We start from the raw sequence: 27360 nt of genomic DNA, 5'->3' as shown, positions 1-27360 counted from the left end.
GTGAGGTTGGCCCAGGATCGGACATTGTTTCGTTCTGCTGTGCACTGGGTCGCTATGAGTCGGTTCCGACTCGATGGCACCTGACAACAACAACAACATAAATCAAATGCGCCAATTCTTCTACGGTCTTCCTTATTCATTGCCTAAGTTTCACATGCGTATGAGGTTATTGGAAAGACCATGGCTTAGGTCAGGAGCACGTTAGGCCTTAAACAGACGTCTTTGTTCTTGAACAGTTAACAGAACTCTTGTGCAGATTGCCCTAATACAATACATCATTTGATTTCTTGACAGTTGTTTCCATGAGTGTTGGTAGTAGATCCAAGCAAAATGAAGTCTTTGGCAATGTCAATCTTTTTTCCATTTATCATGATATTATTTATTGATCCAGTGGTGAGGATTTTTGTTTTCTTTACGTTCAGGTGCAACCCATACAGAAGGCTGTGGTCTTTAATCTTTATCAGTAACTACTTTAAATCTTCACTTTCAGCAAGCAAGGTTGTATCATCTGAATATCACAGGTTGTTAGTGAGTCATCCTCCAATCCTGATGCCATGTTCTTCTTCATATAATTCAATTTCTTGGATTATTTGCTCAGCATACAGATAGAATGGTGGTGGTTATGTGCCATGGAGTCACTTCCGACTCATAGTGACCATGCATAGTTTCTGAGGCTATAAATCTTTACAGGAACACAAACCCTCATCTTTTTCCCACGGAACAGCTGGCAGTTTTGAACTGCTGACCTTGAGGTTAGCAGCCCAACTCATAACCACTATACAACCAGAACTCCTTACAGATTGAATAAGTGTAGTGAAAGAGTAAGGAGCTCTGGTAACTTTGTGGTTATGAGTCAGGCGCCAGTCTCTGGAGCAAAGTCACATAGGTGGCAAAGATGAATGATGAGGTTTATACATACAGAGAGAATGAAGCCAAAAACACAAATGCCCACCTGAGAAACCCTTAACCACAGAGTTCTGCTTTGGAGTATCATTAGTAGACATGGCCTTTGAGCCTACCATGTTTGGTTTTATCCTTCCTGGTTTCATGTCTACTTGAATTTCATGACTTAAGACTAACTGGGAATGAAGGCTCTGGCTTTATGAAAACTCTGCAAGAAACAGACATTTTTAACAAAAGGCACTTTCATTGCCTGCGTCCATGTGTAGACATGACTGATTAGTAAGTCATTCACTAATTGTGCACATTGTGTCTAGCAGTGGCTTACGTGCAGTGGGATAGAAAAGATATAACTTAAGATATAATTCATGTGAAGACTAATTTATGTCAGCTGGACTTGATTATGGTGTCCAGCTCTTGAGGGATGTGGGTCAAACAAATTTGGATGTTGCTATGAAGTTATTTGGAGTGCTGGTGTTGTGCTATAGGACAAGCGTTGGTCTGCAAGGTCATTTGAAATACAAGGTCAGTGATTCAAACTCACCAGCCACTCCTTGGAAACCCTATACAGGGTCTCTATGAGTCAGAACTGATTCCATGGCACTTAGCTTAACAAATGAAGCTATTAGAACCCTGGTGTATCGCTGTAGGGTAAGTGCAGGACTTCTAACTTCAGGGTCAACTGTTCAACCCACCAGTCGCTCCTTGGAAACCTTACCCAGGGTCCACTATGAGTCGGAACCAACTCAACAGCACACAACAACAGCATGAAGTTATCAAGGTGTCCTGGTGGCACAGAAGTGAAGAGTTTGGGTGAAAACTGAAAGGTCAATGGTTCGAACCCATCAGCTGCTCCACTGAGAAAGATGAGGCAGTCTGTTTCCACAAAGATTCCAGCCTCGGAAACCCTGTGGGGCAGCTCTGCTCTGCTTTATAGGGTCTCTGTGAGTTGCTGCTTTCTTATCTAATTAAAAACCATATGACTCCGAATCCCTGGAAGCTCAGTGGCTAAACGCCTGGCTGTCATTAAAAAGTCGGTGGTTCAAACCCAGCAGTTAAAGAAGAAAGATGTGGCAGTTGGTTTCCATCAACATTACAGCCTTGGAAACACTCTGGGGTGGTTCTGCTTTGGCCTATAGAGTCTTTATAAGTCAGAATTAACTCAACAGCAACAGTGTTTTTGGACAAAGGTAATACAACAGACTCTGAGTAAAAGAGTTCATCTTCAATAACATGGGTGGGACTGATCCAATCAGGTGGAGATACTAAGGGGTCCTGGAGAAGAAGGAATTCTGTCCAAAGTTCCCAGCCCACCACCTGACCTGCGGAGTTCAGACTTGCTCCTGGTGTGGCTCTGCAGGATAAGCACTGGACTACTGACAGCAGGGTCAGTGGTTCAAACTCACCAGTCGCTCCCCAGAAACCCTATACAGAGTCATTCCAAGTTGGAACTGACGTAGCAGTTAACGACAATAGGTTCTCCATCACACGAGTCAATCCCTTTAGAACGAATACCCCTCTGACTGTCTGTCCCTCTCATTTGTATATACAACTAATAGGATGTGTTAGTTCTGTTCCTGGAGGACCCTGACCAAGACAAGTCCTGCCCTCACACAGTGCATGATCCTGTAGGAACATCTGTACAGAAAACTGTGGTAACAAGATGGAAAGTTAGGCCATAATATTTAAAACCAAAACCAAGCCAGGAGACTTTGGTTCACATGAAACCAGGTGTTTCTAAAGAGAATGTGCCTCGGGAGGCTGGGGTCTTCATGGAAGTAAATCTACAGACCTTTCTTCCTCAGAGCCCCTGGGTGGGCTCCCATCACCACCTTTAGGTTAGCAGCCAATGGTGCATGGGTCACGTAATTTCCAAGTGTGTTTGTGGGCAAACATGAATCGAGGGCTTTGAGGATGCTCTGAAGTCTGTCCTTGAAGCATCTCCTCATGCTCTTGTTTCCAGTGTTCATGCAGGTCATCTCACTTCAGAGTGATCCTTACCTGGATTCAGGTGGGAAAACATGGACGGGCATTTCAGGTGGTGTTCTGAATGAGCTTCCTGGGAAGCTAGCATGCCTAGCATCTGGCTGGAACTGCCGAGAGAGCTGGAGGGTGGGGGAGAGAGGGACACGGTGACCCACAGCTGCAGAGAAATCACTGCCCTGAGATATATTTTTAAACAGAGACAGAGAGGCAAGAAATGTGGAAAATAATCACTACCGACATATCACTTTGACTCAACACCCAGAACAACTAGGTCAGAACATACTGTTTAATATCATTTTTGTGGGCAGGTAGGGAAGAAGAGGCAAATATTATGAGTCATCCCATACCAACCCCACTTCCTCTCTCAAGGAGCTAGGTGATGCCCACACTACACAACAAGAAGGCAAAACCATTTTGGTTTTAGCAAAGTGCCTCACACAGATCCCCCTTTCATCCGGACAGGTACGATGATGAGCCATGCATGGGATGAACAAGTCTATCATGGGAGGAGCCTCTGCTGGTTGGATTAAGGAGCTCAGTGTGAAAGGGGCTGTTTATCAGAACGCTGTTGGTTGTGAGCTGGTCAGAACTCAGTTAAAACAGTGACTTGGATGGAAACACGGAAGACATGCGCATCAAAGACGCTGAATTATGCTACCTTCTATGTTGTTGTTGCTAGGTGTTGTAGAGTCGTTTCCGAATTACAGTGACCCTATGCACAACAGAACTAAGCAGTGCCACGTCCTGTGCCATCCTCACAATTGCTGTGATGCTTGAACCATTGCTGCTGCCACTGTGTCAATCCATCTTGGGGGTCTTAGTCTTTTTCTCTGACCCTTCACTTTACCAAGCATGATGTCCTTCTCCAGGGACTGGTCCCTCTTGATAACATGTCCGAAATATGAAAGACAAAGTCTCCTCATCTTGGTTTCTAAGGAGCATTCTGGCTGTACTTTTTCCTATAAGGATTTGTTTGTTCTTCTGGCTGACCATAGTACTTTCAATAGAAGTCCATGGTACTTCTCTCAGCACCTTAAAATCAAGAGCATCCATTCTTCTACGGTCTTCCTTAATCATTGTCCAACTTTCACATGTATATGAGGTGATTGAAAATACCACGGCTTGGGTCAGGCCCACCTTAGTCCTCAAGCTGACATCTTTGTTCTTCAACACTTTAAAGAGGTCTTGTGCAGCCGATTTGCCATTTGATTTCTTGACTGCTGCTTCCATGAGTGTTGATGGTTGATCCAAGCAAAATGAAGTCTTTAACAACTTCAATCTTTTCTCCATTTATCATGATGTTATTTTTTGGTCCAGTGGTGAGGATTTTCGTTTTCTTTACATTGAGATGCAATCCATACTGAAGACTGTGGCCTTTGCCCTTCATCAGTAAGTATTTTAAGTCCTCTCCACTTTCAGGAAGTAGGGTGGTATCGTCTGTTAATATTACTGATGATGACTGTGTTGGTTTCGATGCCACCATAATAAAATACCACAAGCTGGATGGCTTCTAGGAACAGAAATACACTCTCTGCCAGTCCCTTCGGCAGAGCCAGGCTCCTTCTGAAATGTCTGCCTTCTGACCTCTTGCAGCTTTTGATAGCCCAGGTGTTTCTTGGTTTCATGGAACAAAACCCTAATCTCCACGTGTGTTTTCACATGGCCACCTTCCTTGTACATCTCTCCAGCTGTGTCTCCTGTCCTCTTCTTATAAGGGTACCAGTCATGGAAATACGGTCCTCTCTACTCCTGTATAACCCCGTGTTAACAAACGACATCTTCAAAGATCCTATTTCCAAACAAGTTCACACTTTCTAGGGATTAGGATTGAACGTATTTGAAGGGGAACACAATTCATACCAAAATAGTGACCAGAGTTCCATATTATTTTATTTGATTGGCAGTTTGATCTGAAAGAAATAAGATAGGGGGGGGGAATGAAAAACATGTATAATGAAATAGACAAGACATGGTCTAGACCGGCACCATCCAACACAGATAGAATGCTATGTTATTTTAAATCCTCTAAGTAGCCACATTTAAAAAAATAAAAAATTAAAAAGCTACTTAGGAAATTGATTGCCACAGTAATTTTACTTTGACTCATTATAAGGATCCCTAGTTGCACTGTGGGTTAAGCCCAGTCATAGCGAGTCCCTGGGTCCGATCCCGGAGGTGGGAAGAAAAGCTCTGCCTGGGGGTAGGATGGTTCCGATTCACAGTGACCCAGTAGAACAACACCCTGCCCGGTCCTGCACCAGCCTCACAATTGCTCTGTGTGAGCCCATGGTTGCAGCAACTGTGTCAGTTCAAGTCATTGAGGGTCTTCCTCTTTTACACAGACCCCCCCACACTTAAGGGAGCAGGATGTGCATCTCGAGGGACTGGTCCCCCATGACACCGTGTCCAAAGCACAAAGACTTCAGGCCTCCAGCATTTTCTGGGAGAGAGAATTTCTGTGGTGGTCTACACCCACCACTCACTTTGTAGCACTTTGTCATGGAGCCCCAAGAAACCATGAGGGAGGGGTGAGAGGAAGTAGAGAGAGCAGGCATGAGTGGCTAGGCCCCATCACCAAGCATGGGAGGAACTGAGCACGCTTAGTCCCAAAGTGAGGACATTGGAGGCTGGCACACAGTGAGGAGCTAACAAATGGGAGAAGCCAGCCTTGCTCTCAGTTCCCCTAATGGGTTCTGAGGTCTTGACGTGCACCAGGAACTATGCTCAATGACAGAGACAAAAGTAGAATAAGGAAAGTTTCAGTAGACTGCTGTCTTCCAAAAGATGAACTCTCTAACAAACAGACACTGTCCAATCACACTGCTGTCGTTGGGTAGCGTCCAGTTGATTCCAAGTTATGGCTGCCTGTGTGACAGGGTAGAAGTGCCCCATGGGGGTTCAAGGCTGCCATCTTTGTGGGAGCACATCACCAAGACTATCTCCACCAGAGTTGCTGGTGGGTTCAAGCCAATGGCCTTCCCGTTAACAGCCAAGTGCTTAACCATTGCACCAATAATTTGCCTGCCACGGGTGGGCTCAGAAAGTGAAATCACTTAAGAAGACATTGTAGGTATGAGAGCTACCTTCCCAAGGGACTCCCGATTCTGCTCCACAGAGCTGGTCATGCCACTGGGGGGTTCTCAGAGACATTTCAAATCCTGTTTCACATCCTGACATACTTAGGCTGGTGACGGGCTCTCATCAGATGTGGACTAGTATCTTACCCTCAGCAGCAGGTTACCAGGCACTCAGTCACCTGTTTTGCTAGACTGAAGGGTGGGGAAGTACAGCGTGGTTAGCACCTTAGGTTGACATGACCACCGCAGTAAAGGGCAGTGGGGTTGGAGAGGTGGGAGAGCTGGTCTCCAGCAGGTCACTCCATCCACAGAGCCTGTCTGACCACAGACTCAAGAAAGAAGACACAGCATGTCCTGAGTCCCGAGTTGACACATTGCTTTCATGTGGCTGGTCATGGTTTCCACTTTACACAGAGACATGGCTGTAGGAAACCTAGGCTATCACAAGCTGATTGTTGGCAGAAGTCGACAGAATTCACGAGATTGAAGTTGTCAAGGACTTCATTCTTCTTGGATTAACTATCAACACTCATAGAAGCAGCAGTCAAGAAATCAAATGACGTATTGTGTTAGGCAAATCTGCTGCACAAGACCTTTTTAAAATGTTGAAGAGCAAAGATGGCAGCTTGAGGACTAAGGTGCGCTTGACCCAAACCATGGTATTTTCAATAACCTCATATGCATGCCAAAGCTGGACAATGAATAAGGAAGATTGTAGAAGAATTGATGCTTTTGAGTTATGGTGTTGGAGGAGAATATTGAAAGTGCCATGGGCTGCCAAAAGAACCAATAGATCCATTTTGAAAGAAGTGCAGCCAGAGTGCTCCTTGGAGGTAAAGATGGCCAGACTTCGTCTCTCATACTTCTGACATATTGCCAGGAGGAATCAGTCACTGGAGAAGGATATCGTGTTTGGTAAGTCTACTGGAGGGTCAGAGAAAAAAAGGAAGACCCCCAGTGAGATGGATTGGCCAAGTGGCAGCATCAATGGACTCAAGCATAGCAACAGTAGTGAGGTTGGTCCAGGATTGGACAGTGTTTCGTTCTGCTGTGCATAAGGTCGCTGTGAGTTGGTACCAACTGGATGGCACCTAACAACAACAACAAGGTGTAGGGTTTGAGTAAAGGATAAGGTGGTCCCACGAATTGTTTCTCTTCCCTTACAAATACCTGAAGAAACAGAGAGAGGTTCCATTGTGGGAGAGAGATGGTGAGGAAGCACATGGCTGGGGTCCCACTCAGCTGAGAAGAGTTATTGGTGCCAGCAGCTGGCTTTTTGTCTTGCTGGAAAGAGTAAGAAGCCCAACTCACATCTTCCTGATTCTCAGAAGTTAGAACAACCAGGTCAGGGTGAGGATTGGCAAAGAGACCTTTATCCCTGGCTTATGGAGAACATAGTTCTGAGTTTGTCTTTTCAGACCACGAGGGGTTTCCATGAGTTGGGGTCAACTTGATGGCAACTAGTTTGGTGTGTAAGCAGGGTCAGGGAAAGGGGCAGCACTAGGTGCCTGGGCACTGCCAGGGGTGTCAATTCTGATGCCTAGTGAACTTGGGGGGGGGGGGGGAAGAGGGCAGGGTGGAACTGCTTCATGGAGTCTCCGCGTTATAATCCTGATGGGAGCAGTCTGCCACATCTTTCTCCCCAGGGAGTGATTAGCCAACCTCTTGGTTAACAGCAGAGTGCTTAACCACTGTGCCACCAGGGTTCCTCTGGGCAGGAGAGTGGCCAGGTCATTACTCTGAATATTAGAGTAATGTTCACCAACCAGCTTTCCAGGAGAAAGAATAAGGCTCCCTGATAGATAATGCTTGTGTTTTCACTGTCTCCTCTTCAGTTCCGCCTGACTTGATGTCATTAAACACAGGCTGGAGAAGAAAGGTGTGGCTGGCACCAGTCACTACAGACACCATGGGGCACCACGTAGCAACACAGAAGGTTCTGGAGCACCATGCTGAGTGAAAAACAGCAGGAGACAAAGAGTACACAGTGGGGTCTGCTTTATGTGGTTTGACTGATGTGAAATTCTAGAGGAAGCATCTAACGCGTGGGGACAGAAAATACATCAGTGGTTGTTTTGGGCAGGGGGAGGAATTAATAGGAAAGAAGCTAAAAGAATTTGGGGAGGTGCAAATGGTTAACATGCTCAGCTACTAACCAGAAGGCTACAGGTTTGAATCCACCCAGAGGCACCTCAGAAGACAGGTACGGAGATCTACTTCTGCAAGATCAGTCATAGAAAGCCCTAGGGAGCACAGGTCTACTCTGACACATATGGGGTCTGTAAGTAGGCACCCACCCCATGGCAACTGCTGTCGAAATGTTCTCGATCTTGATCATGGCTACAGTTGCAATCGTGTGAACCTGTCAAAACTCACTGAAATAATCCTGAAAAAGGAGACATCATTATATGCAAAGTGTTGTATATAAATAACGATATGTAAGCTATATCTCAGAGTCCTGGTGTGGGGCTGTGGGTTAATGCACCAGACTGCAAAGCCATTTGAACTGTAAGTTCAGCAGTTCAAGCTCACCAGGAGCTTCTTGGAAACCCTATACAGAGTCGCTATGGGTCGAAACCTACTTGACAGCACTTAACAACAACAACAACAACAAACTATATTTCAACCAGGTGGGTTTAATGTGAGGCCTACACCACACCCCCATGCAAGAGCACTAGCGATACTGTAGGCTCACCACTGGACTCCTTACCACAAGGAAAGATTGACAGCCTCGGACAGCCTACACAGGATCACCCTGAGTCTGAGCCCACTCCACGGAACCTAATATGCCAAGTAGAGACATGGGAATGAGATTGAATGACGTTCAACTTGGCACAGACCTTTCCCCAAGAAGGCCCTGGAGGGCTGCTGGACAACGCTAGCCACTTGTTGCTTTCCATACATCCCTGTTGTTGAGTCCACTGGGATGGTGGAAGAAGAGACCTCTCAAGCTGTCCTGCTGGCCTTCCTCCTGGCCCCGTCGGCCCCACGCACCCATCCATTCCAAGGCTACTGTAACAGTATCACAAATGTGTGTCCTCTGACGGCTGTGGAAGGGGGGAGTCCTAGGTCTCTTCCTCCTGACATCTCTGGGGAGAAAGCCCCATGCCTGTCTTCTAGCCTCCAGTGGCTCCAGCCATCGCTGTCCCGCTTGGCTGTGACTGCAGCACCCCAATCTCTGTGTCTGTCCCCTCAGCACTTCCCCAGTCTCTTTCCTGCTTCGTCTCCTCTTATAAGGACACTGGGCATTGGATTTGGCAGCAACCCTAAATCCAAGGTCATTTCATCCAAATATTTTTAACTCATTGTCAAGTGCCCTGGAATCAGTTCTGACTCATAGCGATCCTGTATAGGGTTTCCAATGAGCAGCTGTTGGATTTGAACTGCCAACCTTGTGGTTAGCAGTCCAGTGCTAATCCTACAGCACCACACCAAATCTCCTGGTTATAAACACTTAACTCATTGCATCAAACAAAAAACACTTTGTTATTGAGTTGATTTCACCCTGTGATGTAGAGTAGAACTGCTCTCCACAAGTTTTCCAAAGCTGGGAACTTCTAGAAGCAGATCACAAGGCTGTTCTTCCAAGATGTCTCTGGGTGGGTAGTCTTTCAGCTGATAGTCAAGTGCTTACCTGTTTGCGATACCCAGAGACTCCAATTACCCCTACAAAGATGCTACATTTGGAGGTTGTGGGTGGGTAGGAATTTTGAGAGGAAATTATTCAACACACTACAGCCCCTAATTATATCTCCAGCTCAGACCCCTCTCTACAACTCCAAACATCCATGCTCCCACTTGAGGCTTCCAGAAGAATCTCAAACATCTCATGTCCAAAACCAAACTAAAAGAGGGGAGTAATTATTCTTACATTTCAGGAACAGACGACATGAGGACCATCAAGAGAGAAGAGGGGTCCTAACTAGAGAAGCAGAGACACCAGAGATGGAGGCAGAGGTGATGGCATGGAGAGACAGAGCAGCTGAGGACTCTAGACTCATGGAAGAAGAAAGGCTGTGTGCTGGAGACCAGGAGGCAGGCTGCTTGCATAATGTGCCCTTTGGTTGTTTAAATGATTATATATTCCTGAGTGGTTTGTGTACATCCAAAAAAAAAAAAACACAAACAAACAGGGGATAGAAGCAAATACTGTTAAATAATGATGCATGGAAGGAATTGTAATCATTGCAATGGAATAAAATATAACATGAGTGCAAAACTGATGTTCTCCCAATGTAAACTATCTCTCAATTCACAATAAAAGCTTAGAACAAAAACAACTAAACTTCCCCTTCCTCAAATTCACTCTTCCACAACATAGAAGGGAGGGAGGCATCCTGAATTCTCAGTCAGTTGTGTCAGCTCTCTCCTCAATCTGACCCTGAGGCCAGTGTCTCTCTCCCGCAGTACAGCAATCTGGACTCTGGCGTTCATCTTCCAAGTAGTCTTCTGGGGAACACTCGTCTGCTCTGCACTCTGCAGAGAAAGCAAGGCTTGGGAAAGAATTCAGGTCACGTCTGGGTTCTGATGGATTTCTCAGGGCCTCCCCAGCACTATGGTGCAGACTGGGAAGCAGAGTCCTAGCTAAGTCTACGGGGTGCACTCAGGACTTGCTGGGCCCGAGCTCCCTCTGCCTCTGATGTCATCTTCTGTCCCTCTGTGGTCAATACCTGTCACCCAACAACCTTGCCTTTCCTGGAGTTGCCTGAGCATATTTGTGCATCAGGGCCTTTGTCTTTGCTGTGTCCGTAGCCATGAGAATCTTTCTGCCAGGTAAGCACGAGACGTGCTCAGTGAGTGTCCACTCCTACACCAGGACCTCCCTGAACACCACGCCTACATTTCTGGCTCCATTCTGCTTTAGTTTTATCCTGGCAGCTGTCATTGTCTGCCATATTGGTCTGTTTGCTGTCACAGTCGGTAAGACCTGTTAGACCTCTCTTTCTGAAAGCCCTCCATGTCACAGATTCCCATAGCAGCCCCAACAACGGACTCTCTCACACACAGGAGTTCCAGGCAGTGTTTCCTCCTGCTGTCCAGGAGGCTGCCATGAGGTGGAGCCAATTCCAGAGCGAGTAACAACCACAACGTCACCTGGCAGGTGGCAGGGAGTATTTGCTGAGAGAATGAATGGCAGAATCAGCGATTGCAATGGAAAATTACACTGTGTGGGTGGTTTCTTCAGTTTTGCTGCAAGATTATACCATTTTTGCAATAATCTTCAGAGCTGATCTTGTATCAGCCTCATTTGGTGCACAGATAACACAGAAGCAATCTGGGGCAAACCAATTTTCTGATTTGTCAGCTGAAAAAGGGAAGAGGTTTTAACTTAAAAGGGAAAAAAAAGCAGTTACCTTTATGAGGAACACTTACGCGAAACTTCATTTGTGGCCACACAGCTTCCTTTCCAACTTCTCCTTCCTCTGGGCCCTTGTACATGGCCCTGCCCCGCTGAAGACCACAGAGGCATCACAAACATTGGGGTACTTCTCAGCTTGATTGACACAATTAGGTAATGTTCTAATTTGTGTGCAGCCATTGGGGGCAGATACCTCAGGAAGATGACTGCAATCCAATGCTGGGTAGCACGCCTTTGGAATATCCTCTTAAAGTCCAGATCCCCCCCACCCTTGATCACATGACTAAAGTGCACAAGCGAAGGAAGTTGGTGTCTACGGGAGGGAGGATAGTGTGGTGGGTGCAATTTGGAAAGGTACAGAGGAGACAAGATCTTTACTGAAGCAGGAGGTGACATAGTTATAGTTTATCTGCATAAACTTAGCAGTTAGGTCATCATTAGACTCTTGATTTGACTACTGTGAACTGGGTGTTGTGTGCAGGTTTCCTTACTTGTGAAGTAAAGGTACGCATTTGACACATGTTATTACATGCCGTCGAGTTGATTCCGACTCGTAGCAAGCCTGTGCACAACAGAACAAGGGTCTGGTCCTGCACCCCCCTCACAATTGTTATTAAACTTGAACATATTGCTGCTACCACTGCATCAGTCCATCTCGTTTGGGGTCTTCCTGTTTCTCCCTGACCTTCTCCGTTACCAAGGATTAGATCCTTCTTCAGGACTGCTCCCTCCTGATAATCTATCTGAAGTATCAGAGATGAAGGTTTGCCATCCAGGCTTCCAGGGAGCATTCTTGTTGTACTACTTCCAACACAGATGTGTTTCTTCTTCTAGCAGCCCATAGTACTTTATTTTTATTTTTTATTGTTAACTGAGTGATAGTGTACATGGGAGAACATCGGCTTTACACCATCATTTCATTGCAATGATTACAATTTCCTCCGTGCCTCATCATTCAACAGTATTTGCTTCCATTCCGTTTCTTTTGTTGTTGTTGTTTCTTTGTTTGATTTTGGGGGGTGGGGAATATAGAGAGAAGAAAAAAAAACACTCAGGAATATATCATTTAATAAACAAAGGGCACATTCTGCAAGGCTGCTTCCTGACCACCAGCACTCAGTCCCTCTCTTTCGATGAGTCTGGAGTCCTCAGCAGCTCTCTCTCTCCATGTCCTCATCTCTGCCTCCTCCTCTGGTGTCCCTACTTCTCTGGATAGGATGCCACATTCCACTTGTGCTCTTCTCCCTTGATGGTCCTAGGGTCCTCTGTTTCTGGATTGTAATATTAACTTTTCCCCCATTTATGTTAGAAAACTTTTACCTTTCCAGCAGTGACAGTCACAACTAGTCATGATAACAATTACTATTGAATCATAAGAATCTTATCCCCATCTCTTTTCACCAGACCCATCTAGACAAGATGAAAAGTATTCAGTAGGGACTCTACCTTCCCTGCACACTATGAAACTAAACTCCCTTTTGAAAACTTGCAATCCAGTCACTTTGTGCCTTTACCATCCCCTCCTTTTAGGTACACTGAATGGTTTAAACTTAAGAAAGGTGTGTGACAAGGTTGTATTCTTTCACCATACTTATTCAACCTGTATGCTGAGCAAATAATCCAAGAAGCTGGGTTCTATGAAGAAAAATGTGCCATCAGAATTGGAGGAAGACTCATTACAACCTGCGATGTGCAGATGATACAACCTTGCTTGCTGAAAGTGAAGAAGACTTAAAACATTTACTGATGAAGATCAAAGAACATAGCCTTTGGTATGGATTGCATCTCAATGTAAAGAAAACAAAATTCCTCATCACTGGACCAATAAACAACATTTTTATCAACAGAGCAAAGAAGTTGTCAAGGACTTCATTCTTCTTGGATCAACTATCAACACTCATGGAAGCAGCAGTCAAGAAATCAAACTAAGTATCCCTTTAGACAAATCTGCTGCACAAGACCTTTTTAAAGTGTTGAAGAGCAAAGATGTCAGCTTGAGGACTAAGGTGCGCCTGACCCAAGCCATGGTGTTTTCAATAACCTCATATGCATACCAAAGCTGGACAGTGAATAAGGAAGACCATAGAAAAAATTGATGCATTTGAGTTATGGTGTTGGAGGAGAATATTGAAAGTGCCATGGACTGCCGAAAGAACCAACAGATCTGTGTTGGAAGAAGTGCAGCCAGAGTGCTCCTTGGAGGCCAAGATGGCCAAACTTTGTCTCTCATACTTCAGACATATTGTCAGGAGGGACCAGTCGCTGGAGAAGGATATCATGTTTGGTAAGGTGGAGGGTCAGTGAAAAAGAGGAAGACCCCCAGCAAGATGAATTGGCCAAGTGGCAGCATCAATGGGCTCAAGCTTGGCAACAATTGTGAGGTTGGCCCAGGACTGGGCAGTGTTTCATTCTGTTGTGCATAGGGTCGCTATGAGTTGGTACTGACTCAATGGCACCTAACAACAACAACACCATTTTAGGTAGCCAGTGTCTAAGTTGCCTGTCCCTATCTACCCTGTCTACAGAGAAGATAGGATTGATACTTGATGTGAAGAGTCCTTCCCTCTCAATTGGTGTTTTGAACTATGACTGTGGCTCAAGCTCACCAGCTGCTCCTTGGAATCCCTATACAGGGTCGCTATGGGTTAGAATTGACTTGATGGTACTTAACAACAACACCAACACATCCATAAGTATAGGTCAAGTTCATCAAACTCCAGCAATTTACACTCGTTTCCTTGATCAAAAATTGTTTTTTTTATCTTCCTCTAGCCAAGTTCTGATTAACAAGCCATGGAGGCTAGGTCAAATGGGTACTGTTTGTAAATGTGGGTATTCTTGTGCATCTCCCCTCACTTCCTATCAGCTGATGCTTCGCTCTCAGCTCTAGCTTTCTATGGCTATGTCCTTGTTCATGGGCTCCATGGCACTTTCAATATTCTCCTCCAACACCTGAAATCAAATGCATCAATTCTTCTTTGATTGTATTCACTGTCCAGCTTTCACATCCCTATGAGGTGATTGAAAATACCATGGCTTGGGTCAGGCGCACCTTAGTCCTCAAACTGACATCTCTGCTCTTGAACACTTTAAAAAGGTTTTGTGCTGCAGATTTGCTTAATGCAATACATCCTTTGATGTTTCCATAAGTGTTGATGGTAGAACTGCACAAAATAAAGTCTCTGACAACTTCAGTCTTTTATCCATATATTTATTGGTCCCGTAGTGAGGATTTTTGTTTTCTTTACATTGAGGTACAAATCATACTGAAGACTGTGGTCTTCGATCTTCGTCAGTAAGTATTTTAAGTTCTTTTTGTTATCAGCACATAGTAGAGGTGAAATCTACACACATGGATTTTCCATAAGTAAGAATTGACCACACAGTAAGCAAGGTTGTATCATCTCCATATCACAAGCTGCTAAGGAGCTTTCCTGCAATCCTGATGCCACATTTTTCTTCATATAACTCAGATAAGCTGATTATTTGTTCAGCATACAGATTGAATAAGTATGGTGAAATAACACAAACTTGGCACACACCTTTCCTAATTTTAAACCATTCGGTGTTCTCTTGTTCTGTTCAAACAACTGCCTCTTGGCCTATGCCCAGGTTCCTCATGAGCATTTTGTCTTCAGTTCCCCCAGCTTGAGAAATGCTGAGTGTGTTCTTCCCTTTTAGTTTTCTAATTCCAGATCTTTTCACATTTTGTTATAATATTTGACTTTGTCCTCTTGAGCTGACCTTTAAAATTTTCTGTTCATCTCTTGTACCTCATTTCTTCCATTTGCTTTAGCATCTCTGTGCTGGAGAGCAAGTTTCAGAGTCTCTTTTGAATCCATTTTGGTATTTTCTTTCTTTCTTGTCTTCTTAATGACCTTTTGCTTTCTTCCTGTATGATGTTCTTGATGTCATCCCACAACTCTTCTGGTCTTCAGTCTATAGTGTCTAGTGCATCAAATCTGTTCTTCAGATGGTCTCTGTATTCAGGTGGGATATATTCAAGGTCATATTTTGGCTCTCATGGACTTGTTTTCATTTTCTTCAGCTTCAGTCTAAATTTGCATATGAGCAATTGATGGTCTATTCCACAATTTGCCCCTGGCTTTGTTTTCACTGATGATATGGAGCTTTTCCACTGTCTCTTCCCACAGATGTAGTCAATTTGAGTTCTGTGTATTCCATCTGGTGAGACCCATGTGTATAGTTGTCTTTTATGCTGTTCTAAAAAAGGTATTTGAAATGAACAAATCATTGGTCCTGCAGACTCTATCATGTGATCTCCAGCATTGTTTCTATCACCAAGGCCATGTTTTCCAACCACTGATCATTTTTCTTTGTTTCCAACCTTTGCATTCCAATCACCAGTAATGATCAATACATCTTGATTGCATGTTTGATTAATTTCAGACTGAAGAATTTGGTAAAATTCTTCAATTTCATCATCATTGGCTTTAGTGGTTGGTGCATAAAATTGTACAATGGTGGTATTAACTGGTCTTCCTTGTAGGCAGATGGATATTATCCTATCACAGACAGCGTTGTACCTCATGACTGCCCTTGATGTGTTCTTTTTGATGATGAATAAGACATCATTTCTCTTTAATTTTTCATTCTCAGCATAGTAAACCATATGATTGCCAGATTCAAAATGGCCAATACCAGTCCATTTCAGCTCACTAATGCCTAGGACGTAATGTTAATATGTTTCATTTAATTTTTGACAATTTCCCATTTTCCTAGATTCATACTTTGTACATTACATGTTCCAATTATCAATGGATTTTTTCACCCATTTCTCTTCATTTTGAGTTGTGCCCCATCAGCAAATGGAGGTCTCCAGGACTTTACTCCATTCATGTCATCACATGACATCACAGTATGACAAAACGACAGACAAGTGATGGCTAGGAAAATTTGTTGTTGTTGTTGTTGTTAAGTGCCGTCGAGTCAATCCTGACCCATAGTGACCCTGCGTAGGGTTTCCAAGGAGCAGCTGGTGAGCTTGAACCACCAACCTTGCAGTTCAAATGGCTTTGCAGTCTGACGCATTAACCCACAGCGCCACACCAGGACTCCTTAGATGCTGTCAAAAATGAAACAGAACACTTGAAGATATATACCCTAAGCTTTGCTGTTGTTGTTAAGTGCCATCAAATTGGTTCTGACTCCTAGTCATCCTGTAGAATGATGCCAAGAAGTGGCTGCTGGGTTTGAACCATTGATCTTACAATTAGTGGTCTAGTGCTTATCCTACAGTGTCACACCAAGACTCTGAGGCTTTGTTGTTGTTATGTGCCATAGAGTTGGTACTGACTCATAGTAATCCGATGCACAACAGAATGAAACGCTGCCAGGTCCTGGGCCAACCTCACAATCATTGCTATGCTTGAGCCCAATGCTGCTGCCAGTGTGCTAATCCATCTTGTTGGGGGTCTTCCTCTTTTTTGCCGAATCTCCACTTTACCAAGCATGATGTCCTTCTCCAGGAACTTGTCCCTCCTGACAACATGTCCACAGTATGAGAGATGAAGACTGGCCATCCTGTCTTTCAAGGAAGCTAGGATGTACTTCTTTCAACTCAGATTGGTTTGTTCTCTTGGTGGTCCGTGGTACTTTTAATATTCTCAACCAACACCATAACTCAAATGCGTCAATTCTCCTTTGGTCTTTTTTATTCATTGTCCAAGTTTCACATGCACCAGAGGTTATTGGAGATAGCATACCTTCGGTGAGTTGAAGTGGACTGATATGAGCCATTTTGAATCAGAAAATCATATGGTCAAATATGCCGGGAACATATTGAAGTAAAGGCATTGCATTCATCATCAATTAGAGCATTTCAAGATCTATCTTGGAGTACAATGCTACTGGAAATAGGATAGTATCCAGATGCCTACAAGGAACACCAGTTAATACAACTGTTATACAACTTTAACACACCAAGAACTAATGTCAAGTATAAAGAAATTTCAGATTTTTACCAACATCTGCAGTCTGAAATTCATCAAACATGCCATCAAGGTTGACAATTACTAGAGATTGAAATGTGAAAGTGGGAAACAAAGACATCATTGGAAAATGTGGTCTTGATGATAGAAATGGTAACAGAGATGCCATGATTGAACTTTACAAGACCAATGACCTATTCATTACAAATATGTTTTTTTTAACAGCACAAATGGCTGCCACACATGTGGACCTCACAGAAATTAAATTGATGACATCTCTGGAAAGAGACATGGAGAAACTCCATATCACCAACCAGAAAAAGCTCATATCATCAGATCATCATTGCTCATATGCAAGTTCTGGTTGAGGTTGAAGAAAATGAAAACAAGTCCTCAAAAGCCAGGATAAAATACAACCTTGAATATATCTCACCTGAAGTTAGATATCATCTCAAGAACATTAACCACTGATGACCACATGAGTTGTGAGACAACATCATACATGAAAAAAGCAAAAGTTTACTGAAAAGACAGGAAAGAAAGAAAGGACCAAAGTGGATGTCAGAGAGACACTCAAACTTCTTCTTGTACGGAAGCTAAAGTGACTGGAAGAAATGATGAAGTCGAAGAGTATTCTAATGAAATATGCTGAGTTAGAAAACCAAGAGGAAATAACATGCTCAGCATTTCTCAGATTGAAAGAAATGCAAGACAAAAATCAAACTTTGAGTTTCAATCCTGAAAATACTATGAACAAAGTGTTGAATGTGGGAAGCACCAAAAGACAATGGAGGGACTGAATAGTATCCAATCTGTCTGGGCGGGGCTGATGAAAGGAAATGAGGACAGGTCTCTTGTGATACAATAGTGAATAACTGTTATCAGGAGTGATTGTGAGGGTTGGAAATGTACAGGTAGACGTTTTGTAGCAAAAGGAGGGGAGTGATTGACTTTTCAGTCTAGGAGCGGACGTCCCTGGGACCATCAATGGAGAAGAGCGGAGAGTGGGACCCTACCCAGAGAAGCAGTGACACCAGAGATGGAGGCAGAGACGATGACGTGGAGAAATAGAGCAGCTGGGGACTTTAGATCCAGAGAGGGAGAAGGGCTGTGTGCTGACAACCAGGGTGCAGGCTTGTAATGTATACCTTTTGGTTGGTTGATGATGCATGGAGGGGGTTGTAACCATGGCAATGAAACGCTATATGATAGAATGAATGTAAAATTAATGTTCTCACATGTAAACTATCATATAATTCACAATAAAACATTTAATAATAATAAAAAAGACAATGGAGGGAATACACACAAAATGAACTGGTGGATATTCAATCATTTTAGAAGATAGAATATGATAAAAAAAAATAAAAATAAAAAATAAAAAAACTTCTGCTATTGAGGGAATTAGTCCAAGTTTCACGGAAGGCATTGGTGAAAAACAAGACTGGAAGAATTGGTAAAACATCAGCTGAAATGTTTCAGCAAATGGGTGCCAGGCTGAAATTTCTCTCGTCTGTGGAATTTAAAAGGCAGCTACCTGGCCAACCAATTGGAAGAGATTCATATTTGTGCCCATTCCAAAGAAAGGTAACCCAACAGAATGTGAAATTTATCTTGAAATATGATTAATATCACATGAAAATAAAAATTTGCTAATTATAATCCAAAACCTGTTGTAGCAGTTCCATTAACAAGGAATGAACATAAATTTGAGTCAGATCCAGATGAGAAAGTGGAATACGGGTATCATTGCTGAAATCAGATGGATCGTGGCTGAAAGCAATGAACAGCAGAAGGATAAAACCTGTGTTTTGTTGACTATGCAAAGGTGTTTGACTGTGTGGATCATAGCAAATTATGAATAACATTGCAAAGATTGAGAATTACAGAACACTTAAGAGTGCTCACGGCCAACCTATACATAGACCAAGAGGCAATGGTTTGAACAGAACAAGAGGATGGTGCATATTGAAAATCAGGAAAGATATGCACAGGGTTGCATCCTTTCACCAGACTTATTCAAACTGCATGCTGAGCAAATAATCTGAGAAGTTGGACTATACGAAGAAGAATACAGCATTCAAATTGCAGGAAGACTCACTAACAGCCTGTGATATATAGATGACACGACCTTGTCTGAACGTGAAAAGACTGTAATCTTCAGAAGGCATTACACTTTAACTTAAAGAAAACAACAGTCCTCATCACTGGACCAATAAGTGGCATCACGATAAACGGAGAAAAGACAGAAGGTATCAAGGAGTTCATTTTACTTGGACCCACAATCAATGTCCATGGAAGCAGAAGTCAAGAATTTAAAGGATACATTGGACAAATCTGCTGCAAAAGTCCTCTTTAAAACATTAAAAAGCAAACATCTCACTTTGAGAACGAGGGTGTATCTGATCCAAGCCAAGATATGTTCAATCACTTCCTAAACATGCAAAAGTTGGGCAATGGATATGGAAGTCTGTATCAATGCATTTGAATTAGGGTGTTGGTGAAGAACATTGAATATACTGTGGACTGCCAGAAAATGGACAGATTTGTATTAGAAGAAGTACCAGAATGCTCTTGAGAAGTGGAGATGGTGAGACTTCACCTCTTGTTCTTTGAACATGTGATCAGAAGGTATCAGTCCTTGGTGAAGGAGGTCATGCTTGGTAAGGGGGAGGGGCAGCGTGGAAGAGGAAGACCCTCAATGAGATGGATTGAGACAGTGACTGTAATAAGGACTCAGTCATACTGACGAATGTGAGGATGGTGCTGGACCAGAAAGTGATTCCTTCTGTGGTGCACAGGGTCACTATTAGTTTGAATCAACTCGATGGCATTTAAACAACAGGTGCAATCAGTGTGTCCATCAGTATTTTACATAGAGGAACCCCACAATGGAGGAAGTGGCTGTGAAGGAACCCGAAAAGAAGGGAAAAAACAAACCAGCCACAAGAGGTGAGGTGACAGCTCTTTTTCCTGCCACCTGGAGGAAATACGACGTTAATTAAGGAGATATCGAGCTTTCTATCATGTTGGTTGCTTGGCAGACTCTAAAACATCCCCTCAGTGGAAGGAAGAAAGCCTTTCTCTTGCTGTCCCATGGAGAGAAGGCAATTCATTTCGTTTTCTTCTACTGGGGACTCTCCAGGTTGTCCTGCTGATAACTCCCCAGGGTGGTGCTGCTGCTGGTTTTCAGTTATGGTCCAGTTGACACTGACGCATGGCCACCCCATGTGCAACATAGTGCATTTCTGCCTGATCCTGCGCCATGTTCACGATCATTGGTCTATTTGAGTCCACTGTTGTGTCTGTTGGGCCAGTCCATCTCATTGAGGGTTTTGTTTGCCTTCACCAGCACTCAACTCTCCCAATTGTGATGTCCTGTTCCAATGGCTGATCCTTTTTAGTGACATTCCTGAGTAAGCACTAGCCTTGTTTCTAAGGAACATCCTGGTTGTATTTCTTCTAAGACTGATTTGTTCTTTCTTCTGGTAGTCTATGGCATATTCAATATGCCCTGAAAACCTTACAGCTATCAAAAGAATTCCCCGAGGAGCTCAACCTAATACACAGCTTCCTAAGCTAGAATTCCTTCCTCTCCCTTGTCCACCCCATTGATGACCAGGTTCAACACTGATGACCACTTCTGCTCTGACACTCAGCTCCAGACCAAACCCATGGTTGACTTGGAACACTTGGCAACCTCACGCACCCAACCCAGGCCCCATCGGACATCACACGGACATGACCAAGAGCCAATGCAGGTCCTTCCAAGGCCACTCTCTAGAGAAAAGAGGGCTGCGTGATCTTCTAGTGATCCAGGAGGCTTTCTTATCCTAATCCACACAGGACTACACCAAGAGGCTGGGGTGGTCTGCCATCTTTGACCCACAGGTTTCTTGGTTCTTAAGTTCCTGGAATGGAAGGCCGTTCATTTATCATGGAAGTCTTTTTTTCCCCTGGGGATTCTTATTTCTCCATGCTGCTTACTCAAAGCATGCAGTTTCTTATTTAAAGGAATGGGGTCCGCTTGGCTTGAACCAGGGTTGCAGTGTCTCACTAGCTAAAAACTCAGTGACTGCTGTTCATGTCTGGCCTAATGCAGACCCAACTCAGACACTGATCAATGAAATTGACACATGTTCCACAGAGGGAAGCTATCATATATGAGTGGATGGCCTCGTATTAGGGTTAGGATCTCCAGCCCTCTGTTTAATTCTCCAAGAAAGCTATCGCCATTCAGGTCAACTTCCTCCCTGTAGGAGGAAGAGCTGTGAATAACGGAAGCTGTTGTCAGACAGCAGGGCCAGAGGAGATCTCCTGCGTCAGACTTTTAGGGATGGTGCCCATGAAATTCCACTTCTTCACAAACTCCCAACAAGCATTCCTGATGTTAACTACTTTTGGAAACCACTAAAATTAATGATAACAGGACTTTTTTGGGGGTTTTTTCTTCAAATTTAAGTCTAGGATTGACTCTTGGATAATTTGTACTTGTATATAACAATGTCTTAAACTTTGATAATTCAATAATACTAGAAATGACTTCTTTAAGATTAAAGGAATATATACATACATATATAAGATAAAAGGAAAAGCCACACACCTGAATGGTTTGCATTTACAACATTATTGTCTCAATTCCTCCCTCCTATCCCTGGTGTCATTCTTTTCACTTCCTATTACTTGCTGTTGAGTTTATTTTGATTCATGGGACCCCCGTGTGTCAGCGTAGAACTGTGCTCTACAGGGTTCTCAGTGGCTGATTTTTCATAAGTAGATCCCACTCATGGTGCCCCACCCACCCCCCAAACCCGTGTGTGTCAGAGTAGAACTGTGCCCACAGGGTTCTCAGTGGATGATTTTTCATAAGTAGATCCCACTCACGGTGCCCCCGTGTGTGTCAGAGTAGAACTGTGCCCACAGGGTTCTCAGTGGATGATTTTTAATAAGTAGATTCCAGTCATGGCGGCCCCATGTGTGTGAGAGTAGAACTGAGCTCCACAGGGTTCTCAGTGGATGATCACAAGGTCTTTCTTCTGAGACATCTTTGGGTAGTCTCAGTTTTCCAACCTTTCCCCGAGTTGTCAAGCACTAAATGGTTTGTACCATGTAGTAATGCTCTATATTTCAGCCACGACACATCATAAGCCTCTTTACTATTTTTGCTTTAGCCTGTTATCATTTTTTTTTTACTTTTATTGTGAACTGAGTGAAGGTTTCCAAAGCAGATCATCAGTTTTTCATTCAATAAAACATATACTTCATTTCATCTCAATGAGTGCCGTTCTTGTTGTTGTTAAGTGCCTTCGAGTCGATTCCAACCCTGTGTAGGGTTTCCAAGGAACAGCTGGTGAGCTTGAACCACCGACCTTGCAGTTCAAATGACTTTGCAGTCTGACGCATTAGCCCACAGCGCCACACCAGGACTTCAGCGATGAGTGCAGTCCCGTCCATATATAGCTCTCCCACTTGCTCCCTGTGATTCTTGTTTCCACTCCTCCTTTGTCCTTAGGTAAGTGTTGGTCTATTGATCCTGAATGGCTGACCAGTCCATGGTGTGCATACCCCACTAGGGTTGTTGTCTCTCCTCCTACTGCTCGGCTGAAGGTTGAGCCACAGGGGTGAGTTCAGTTGCAGATCTGAAGGGTAACAGAGGACCGTAGTCTCAGATTCCTCCAGTCTCTATCTGACCAGTAACCCTGGCCTATTTTAATGATTTTGAGTTTTGTACCACATTTTCTCCCACTTTATCCAGATTCTAATGTGATCCCTTTCAGAACTGTTGATAGTGGTAGCTGGGCACCATCTAGTTCTTCTGATCTCAGGGTCGTAGATACTGATGTTCGTTTATGTGTTCCATTGGTCCAGTGGACTCATTGATTCCCAGCAGCTTCAATTTTCATCATTCTTCTCTCTTCCAGACAGGGAGGAGCTGCTCACGAGCCTAGTCAATCGTCTTTTACAGAAGTTAATAACAATCATAAACCTATTAAATGTTTCCTTTTGCTCTTTCAGTGCCCTTCATCTCTTTGTGTAGACCCAAATTTCCACCTGGTATTGTTTTCCTACATACACAGATTGACATGGTGCCTACCACATGGGCTCAAACACAGGAAAGATTGTAAGGATGGTGCAGGACTCAGCCATACTGCATTCTGGTATACACAGGGGTCATTGTGGTCAGGCCAACTCAATAGCACCTAAAAACAACAACAGATTGTTTCCTACAGCTTGAAGGACCTCTTTCAGCATTTCTTATAGCCCAAGTTTGCTGGCAATGAATTTTAAGCTTTTGCATTTTTGACTTTTGGCAAGATGCACTACACAGGCCCTCTGTAACTAAGATACAGGACACTGAATGGAACAGACTCAGATGAAAATCCAGGAGCCTGAACTTCAGGAGAAAGGTTAGTGAGGTGGAGGAGAGACTGAGCAGAGACGGAGAGAGAGGGACACTGAATGGCTAGTGGCTGGCTAGATGCTGATCCACCATCTTGGGAGCAGCTTTGGTGATGGAGGGAGGCCTGGAAGAAGAGATTCTTATGGGCAAGGGGAAAGGTGTCATTGCTCCTTTGTCCCCACACTTCTCTAGTGACCAGTAGAATGGCCAGCTCCCACCCTCAACTACCCCCAGTGCAGACCCTGCTCTCTGGGAGTTCAGAGCCACGTGGCTAGGAGCCACTCCAGTGTGAGCTGGGGGCCAGCTGCACTATTATTGTGTGCCGCTTTGGTGCCTGGATCTAGGTGGGCTAGAGTCCAGAGCTATAGAACCCACAGAGCCACCAGACCAGCATTCAGCCAGTCACCGTGCCCCCAGCTTCCCTGTGGCACTGACAGACACCAAACCAGCTCCATCAGGGCCCCTGAACTACTTCCAGAGTGAGTGCCCTGAACACAGATAAGGAGCTCTGGTAGCATAGTGGTTACGAGCCAGGCTGCTAGCATCAAGGTCAGCAGTCCAAAACTACCAGCCATTCTGTAGGAGAAAGATGAGATTTTCTGCTCTTGTAAAGATTTACAGCCTCAGAAACCCTATGTGGTCAGAACCGACTCCATGGCACACCACCTTCACCATTCTGTTAACCCTAAAACTTACAATATGCTGTCTACAAGAGACACATCAAAAAGATGGAGACAACCTAAATGCCCATCAACAGAAGACTGGTCAAACAAACTTTATACAAACAATAGCAGAATAATGTTCCAAGACACTGAAGAATAATGATGAATCTGTGAAACACCTCACAATATGGTTGGACCTGGACATTGTTGCTGTTGTTGTTGTTAAGTGCTGTCGAGTCAATTCCGTCTCATTTGAGCCCTGGATGGGGTTTCCCAGGAACAGCTAGTGGGTTTAGGCTGCTGACCTTATAGCACCACACCTGGAGTCCCCGGAGGACATTATGCTGAGTGGAATTAGTCAATCACAAAAGGACAACCCGTGCGTGATGCTAATATTGAAAGGAGGTTGGTTTGTTTGTTTGTTTTTTAAAAAAAGGATTTTCTTGATAAAAGCATCTATGATGATTTGGGGGGAAGAAGGGTAGAGGGAGAAATTATTCAAGAGCTCAAGGGTAGACACATGTTAACATGGGTGACAGGCAGGCAGTACACAATAAGAGGGAGGTTGGCAGAGGACAGATGGAGGAATGCAGGGGTTGAACTGAATCGAGGTCAATGCTGTGAACTGTTGATGCATGCAGGGGATTACAACCATGTAATGAAGCGAAGTATGCAAATTGTAGAATGTAAAACCTTCACTCAATTCACAAGAAAAAGTTTTAAAAAATAAAACAAAATAGAAAAGTTTGTTTTCTCCTTCAATTCTCGAAGCTCTTTGGAGGGATGTAGAACCTGGGTTTCCCTTCGGTCAGGCCTCTACCAATAAATACCACTTGCACCATCTTCCCAGTTGTGCGCTCCGCCAAGACGTTTAAGCGGCAGAGACAGAAGATCATTGCGACAGAGACAGAAGAGCTGTGCCTTCCTGTCAGGTGTCTATCCTCTGAGGGGCTCCAGCTGTGGCCACTGGGACCAAGGTGTACAAGAAAAAGGCACAGTCTGAGTTGTCTAGAACTGCGATGACAACAACACCACAAGGGGGTGGTTTTGACAAACAGAAATTCCTTCTCTCGAAGTGTAGGAGGCTACAAGTCCATATTCAGAGTGCTGGGTGGGAGGGGGAGGAGGGGGACGGCTTCACCCATCTCCCCCTATAGCAAGTTCTCAATACAAACACCCAGGGTCCAAAGGACACACCCACTCCCAGCTCTCCTTTCTCGGTGGACGTAGGTGTCTCTCTCTGCTCCCTTCTCTCTCCTTCTATATAGTGTAAGGTAAAAGATGATACAGACAACATCCGTTGTGTCGGATCAGGGCTATAACCCGAGTAAGGGTATCACACGGCACCCTAACCCCCACACGTGAGAGATGACTACATTGTTACCTCCCAAACCACTGAGAACCACGGCCCAGGCAAGCTAGCACATACTTTGTGGAGACACAATTCAATTCACAACAGACAGTCCTTGCTCCTCCTGCCATATATTTAAAATTCAGGGGCTAGTGGCAGAAAAGCACTGTTTCTACTTCCAAAACGAATGCTGGTTGTGTTCCCCAGCTTCAATGCGCACATGGACCACCTGATGTCTTGTAGTGATCATGTCTGCTCCTCTCACCATGCAGGGTCTCCCATGCTGCTGCAGGACCCTCGGGGGCCAGGCTTCGGACAGGGGGGCCTGGGGACACAGACTTGCTCTCTGGAGGAACCCAGGCAGGAAAGAAGTAGCCACAACTAGGAAGGATGTCTCACAAGGAGGACCTGAAACTGAGGCTTTTATAAAGGGCCTTGCTGTAGCCTGGGGACTTTCCCAGTCTCTGAGAGACCTACTGTCCAGAAAGGCACAATGGTCACTCCTTCAAAGAGCTGAGGTGGCCCAGGGTCCAATCGAGCTCCTGGTCTGGGCACGTCACTCCAGAAATCAGTGCTCACTGACCTTTACAAAGTAGTACACCATCTACACTGGCGGGGTTATTGCAGGTCTGGGGAATGTTATCCCTCACAGTAATCCTACTGGCCAGGATACAACTGCCTCCTAGAGTTTCTGAGACTGCAAATCTTTTAGGGAAGCAGTTTCCATCTTCCTCCCTCAGAGCAGCTGGTGGGTTTGAACTGCTAATCTTTAAGTTAGCAGCTGAGCACTTAGCCACTGCGCAACCAGGGCTCCTCTCAAGTGAATGCTCCCCTGGCATCAAGTGGATCCTGACCCCTGGAGACCCTACAGAACAGAGTCCAACCCCCAGGTTCCCAAGGCTGTCAATCTTTACAGGACCACACAGGCTCATCTTTCTCCCAGGGAGCAACCAGTAGGCTCGAACTTCTGACCTACTGATCAGCAGAAAGTTGTTTTTCATAAATTCTTGTTTGTTTTGTCTGCATGTCCCTATCCCCCTCTCACCACCTGGGGGTCTCAGCCCCCTGAACTCCTGCTATTTATTCATAGCCCCACAGTGGTCTGCCCGCCCGCATCCCTCCATACTAGGGAACGTTTGCATCAGTGGAGACAGTTTAGGCTAAAACTATTGCTGCGAGCACCCAAAGTTGTCACTTGTTTGAAGCTGTACAGTGGGGAATCCTATGGTTGCTAAGTGCCCTCAACTCATAACCACCCCATATGCAACAAAATGAAACACTGCCCGGTCCACGCAGTCCTCACAAGCAGACTGTGCTTTGAGCTCACTGTTACTGCTCCTATGTCAACAGAGAGTGGGTACATGCTATTTTAAGGAAAGGCTTAAGGAAAACCAATCCCCAACCTAACACAGAACTCAGGGTGACTCATCTCAGAGCAGATCTATCCGCATGTAAGTCATCAGCATGTCTGCGTGTTCCTGCTGTTGCCTTCCCTGAGCATGTGGTCCCTACTGGTCTGTTGGCCTTAAGTTAAAGGCTTCTTAGTAGCATCTGGAGCAGCAAACACATGTGTTAGGGACGTGCTACTAACCAGTTGTTAGCAAGTAGATTCCACTCATGGTGCCCCATGTGTGTCAGAGAAGAACTATGCCCACAGGGTTCTCAGTGGATGAT

At 44.5% G+C, this 27360-nt stretch overlaps 1 pseudogene; it reads left to right on the top strand.

The window, feature by feature from the left end:
• The window catches only part of LOC102840140, a 46677-nt pseudogene extending 20616 nt beyond the window's left edge, over nt 1-26061 (top strand).
• The last annotated feature ends 1299 nt before the right edge of the window (nt 26062-27360 follow it).

Source organism: Chrysochloris asiatica, unplaced genomic scaffold, assembly GCF_000296735.1.
Source record: "Chrysochloris asiatica unplaced genomic scaffold, ChrAsi1.0 scaffold00162, whole genome shotgun sequence".
NCBI classification, from domain to species: Eukaryota; Metazoa; Chordata; class Mammalia; order Afrosoricida; family Chrysochloridae; genus Chrysochloris; species Chrysochloris asiatica.
Note: the sequence above shows the minus strand (reverse complement) of the source record. Positions and strands in the feature narration are given on the sequence as shown.